The sequence below is a fragment of the Ornithorhynchus anatinus genome, chromosome X3 (genome assembly GCF_004115215.2).
Source record: "Ornithorhynchus anatinus isolate Pmale09 chromosome X3, mOrnAna1.pri.v4, whole genome shotgun sequence".
Taxonomy (NCBI): Eukaryota; Metazoa; Chordata; class Mammalia; order Monotremata; family Ornithorhynchidae; genus Ornithorhynchus; species Ornithorhynchus anatinus.
The window spans coordinates 15,882,550-15,887,401 of record NC_041751.1 but is presented as its reverse complement, the minus strand read 5'-3'; the positions used below and the strand labels follow the sequence as shown (position 1 = coordinate 15,887,401).

General features: G+C 45.3%; 1 long non-coding RNA gene across 1 annotated transcript; it reads left to right on the top strand.

Annotated features, from left to right (window-relative positions):
• The first annotated feature begins 433 nt into the window (after positions 1-433).
• LOC114807629 lies at positions 434-4,601 on the top strand. Its single transcript, XR_003755679.2, has 2 exons — positions 434-800; positions 4,305-4,601. It is a non-coding gene; the product is annotated as an uncharacterized LOC114807629 (long non-coding RNA).
• The last annotated feature ends 251 nt before the right edge of the window (positions 4,602-4,852 follow it).

The following is a 4,852-nucleotide window of genomic DNA, read 5'->3' as shown; positions in this document are numbered from 1 at the left end:
TACCATTTCACATGTTAAGAATGTTGTAGGGTGATACCTTTAGACTTGTGATGGGTGGAAGGATTCTTGGGCTGGATCAAATGAGCAGTTTGCTTTTAATAATCTGAATGGTATTTATCGAGCCTTTACTATATGCCAAGCATGGTACCAAGCCCCGGGGTAGATACAGGATAACTATATAGGACAGCTCCAAAGCATTTCGGAAGCTTGCTAGGGTTCCAGGAATAATGTGTCCTTGTTGCTATAGCTTTGAACCAAGGGATGCCTTCAATCAGTTCCCCGCCTGAACCCTGCAGGCCATCGGAGTCTTCTCCCTCCACAGTCTGAGTATCAAAGCAGCTCCAAAGTGTTTCTGGAACCCTGCTTGGATTCTGGCCATCATGCTTCCTTGTTGCCGTGGCTACCATTAAGCCTTCTCCCGCTACAGAAAATGGAATCCTCACTGCACTTGATATTCAGCTGGGAGAGACCCCAGACGGGAAGGACTCCTTTGAATTGTGTTTGCCACTGTCACATCTTCTCCAGATCGAGATAATGTGGTTCAAGGATAATAAGGGCCACAGTAACCCACTTGGTCAAGGTGCAGAACTTTGGGAGCTGGGCTCATGGTGTGTTGAACTTTTCCCGCCTCGGGGAGAATGGTGATTTTGTCAGCCAGAGCCACAGAAGGGGAAAGGATGCCGTTTAAGTGGCTGGAAGATGGCAGCTTTGGACAGAAACATTCCACTCCTGCATAGAAATGTTCCAAAGACATTAACTTGACTGCCTGCATTTGGTGGGAACTAAAGAATCATTAAAAGGTGGGAAAAGTGAACAATTATGTCACACAAGTTACCCTTCTTAAAAAGATGAGAAACTAAGGATTAATAACAATAATAATAAAAACAATAATATTTTAGTTTTTACTGTGGGCCAAGCACTGTATAACGAGCTGGAATAGAAACAAGATAAAGAGCACGGCATGGTCCCTGTCCTACATGGGACTCACAGTCTAAGTAAGAGGGAGAATAGGTATTCAATCCCCATTTGACAGATGATAAAACTGAGGCACAGAGAAGTTAAGTGCCTTACCCAAGGTCACACAGCAGATATGTGGTGGAGCTGGGATTAGAACCCAGGTCTTTCTGACTCCCAGGCCTGTGCCCTTTCCACTAGACCATGCTGCCTCTTCTCTCTACCTCTCCTATCTCCTTCTGTTACTGGGCTGAGCACTCATGAATGAGGTCAGAGTCTGTCCTTGGATTTGTGGCGCAGTGTGGCTCAGTGGAAAGAGCCCGGGTTTGGGAGTCAGAGGTCATGGGTTCGATTCCCGGCTCTGTCTCTTGTCAGCCGTGTGACCGTGGGCAAGTCACTTCACTTCTCTGTGCCTCAGTTACCTCATCTGTAGAACGGGATTAACTGTGAGCCTCACGGGGGACAACCAGATTAGCCTGTATCTACCCCAGCGCTTAGAACAGCGCTCTGCACGTAGTAAGCACTTAGCAAATACCAACATTATTAATGGGAATGTCTGCTGTGGAGAGGGCTTCCCAGGTGCAGGCTGGGGCCAATCCTTGCCCCTTTTCAAACCAGTGTGAATCCACAGTTCTTTGTTGATTCTGAGAAGAGCTCCATAACCAATTAACTGGTCATCCCAAAACACAGGCATTGGTATATAGGGGCTTCTGTACACCAACTCTACCAACTCTGATTTGTACTCTCCCAAGGGCTTCGAAAAGTTCTCTGTATGCAATAAGTGCTCAATAAATGCCACCGACTGATTGATTGATTGATTCTGTGTGGGCGAATACAAGGAGTTTAGACCTCTAGTCCGACAGTCCTCTACAAAGTAAATTCCTCGAGGGCAAGGAAGAAGTCTACCGACTCTGTTAAACTGTACTCTCCCAAGTGCGTAGTACAGTGCTCTGCACACAGAAAGTGCTCATTTAATACCACTGATTGAGTTAGATAATGTTTGAAAGCTTTCTCCCAAAATTAGGCTCAGTCCTTGACTCTAGGTTCCAGATTCCCTGTTGTGTCAAACCAAAAATCGGTCGCTAAGATTGGACTACCTCCAGCCCTGTTTTATTTTCTGAGAAGGATTCAAGGTGAGGTAGAACCCCACCAATTCTGATGTGGTCAGCCACCTCAGATCTCAACATCTTGACTGACTTTTTTCCAGCCAGCCCAATTTCTGTAGTAGTTTCCAAAACCCAGGCAAATGGATGGCGTTATCATATAGAAAGATCGATAAGTCATCAATTATGTTTAGATCCATATGCCCTTATTAAAAATTCATTGTTTGAAGTGATTAAATCAGGTACTTAAAATATTATAGAGCTTTTCTTCATAGATTCTTCTGGAAACGCCTCCAAAATGTAAAAAAAAACAAACTACACTGCATAGTCTCAGTAGTTGTCAGAACTCAGAAGAGTCGCTCCAACAATCAATGGCATTTGCTGGGTGTCTATCATGTGCAGAGGGCTGCATCAAACACTTGGGAGAGGACCACAGATTCAAGAGACCCAGACCTTACTTATAAGGAGTTTACAGCTAAGCAGGATACCATCACATACTTCTCTAAGATCTATGGTGCAATACAGAGGGTTGAGGTTCATTCCTTCCAACTCCTCCCTATTTGACCGCCTGTAAAGATTCTGTCTGATGAACTGCATTTTGGTCTGTAGCCCCAAGGGAATTCAAAGAGGGAGAACTCAATGAAATTCTTCTAGAGATTAAATCCAAGGGTTGTAGTCTGACCTTCCTGCTTCCTGTCTCTCCCCACTCGTCGATCCTTTTTTTTTTTTTCCCTAAATGGCATTTAAGTATTTACTAAGTACCAGGCACTGTATTAAGTTTTGGGGTACAAACAAAGTCACAGTCTTTGTCCCACATAGGGCTCACCCTCTTAACACCCAGTTTACTGATGATGTAACTACGGCACAGAGAGATGAAGTGTCTTGCCCACGGTCACAGAGCAGAACAGTAGCAGAGACTGGACTAGACACCAGATCCTCTGACTCCTAGGGCCATGCTCTTTTCCATAGGCCACACTGCTCATGCTCATTTTGCTGCCCAGATCGCTTTTCTTAAAAAAAAACATTCAGTCCACACCTCCCCACTCCTCAAGAACCTCCAGTGGTTGCCCATCCACCCCTGCAACAAACAGAAACTCCTTACTCTCACCTTTGAAGTATTCTATCAGCTCATCCCTCCTACCTTAACTCGCTGATTTTCAACTTTTGCCCGGCCTGAACTCTTTGCTCCACTAGCTCGAGTTCGCACACTGCGCCTCGGTCTTCTTTATCTTGCCTCCGACCCCTGTCCCACATCCACCCTCTGTCTGGAACTCACTCCCCTTCCAGATACGCCAGACCACGACTCTCCGCACCTTGAAAGCCTTATTAAGGTGACATCTCCAAAAAAGTCTTTCCCAATCAAGCTCTCTTTTCACCTAGTCCCTCTCCCTTCCGCATCATCTACACACTTGGATCCATCCCCTTTAAGCACTTGATGTTCACCCAACCCTCAGCCCCACAACACTTATGTACATATTGGTGATTTATGTACTTACATTAATGTCCGTCTCCCCCTCTAGACTGCAAGCTCATTGTGGGCAGGAAATGTGTCCACCAATCCGGTTGTATTGTACTCCCCGAAATGCTTAGTTCAGTGCTCTGCGCACACTAAGTGCTCAATAAGCACTATTGATTAGTCCTTGGCTCGAAGGGAGAGCTGTGGTTTAGTCTTCTTTCACTTTTTCCTCGGGAAGATGATGATCATATAGTATTATTGAAGGCTTAGGCCGTCAGTAGCCCGATAATTAAATTTCCTTGCTTATGGATTTCTGCTGAAACATTATGACACCTGTGTGCTTTGGTAGGATTTGGAGCGAAGACCCTGGTTCCCAATTTGGGCAGGGTTTCTTTGCTTTGCAAACCAGATTTTTCACCTCAACGGAAGAGTCTATTCCTCTGGTTAGCTAATGCATCGTCCGTCGCACTCTCAGGATGTCGTTGCCCATGGTCCCAGCCTGTAGCCCACACTTGACTCAGAACCATCTATGCTAACAGGGGTCCAGTGAGCTCTCCTTTATTTCTGGGTCAGGATTTTGCCCCTGGAGGAACGGAGGTTTCAGGGTGAAATGGCAATGCCCTCATTTGAAATTTCTTCCATCTCACTGGCCAATGAGCCTGGGCTTCTTCACCTCTAGTGGTTTTTGTCTCTACCCCAGCACTTAGTACAGTGCTTGGCAGCCAGTCTCAACTGAAAATACCATAAGTATCTGTTACCATCTTCATTATTATTTATGGAATCTTTTCCAGGCAAGACTACTATCGCACAAAGAGGATGGACATTGGCTGTTTCCCATTCGGAAGCCCGAACCTCGTCTGATCCCATCGGGCTGAGAGCTGTGATTAGTGATGGTAATTATTAAGTACTAACTAGGTCCCCAACATTGTGCTAAGTGTCTCAATGGAGACGACAGTCAGACCAGACACAGCTTTTAGGACATGGCTCCTGTGACCCAAACAACGTCATTTAGAACTGTCTCTGTGGAGAGATGCCAGCCTGCCTCATCATTCTAACATGCTCTGAATAAAAGAGTCTTTCCCATTTTAGCTACCTTAATTTCTTCGGGTTTTTGCTGCTGTGTGCAAATGTACATCAGTTTCTACCTCTCGCCCTTTCTATCCTAAATCTTAAGTACATTCAACCATCTTCAACCAATTTTTCTTCAGTGTTCTCTCCCAGATGAGATAGGGAAATGCGGTTTCTTAGAACACCGGGCCTTTTATGATTCCTCGGTTACTAAGAGGGGCACTACTGCATTGGGAAAAGGCCAGAAATTAAACCGCAAAAGACTTACCTT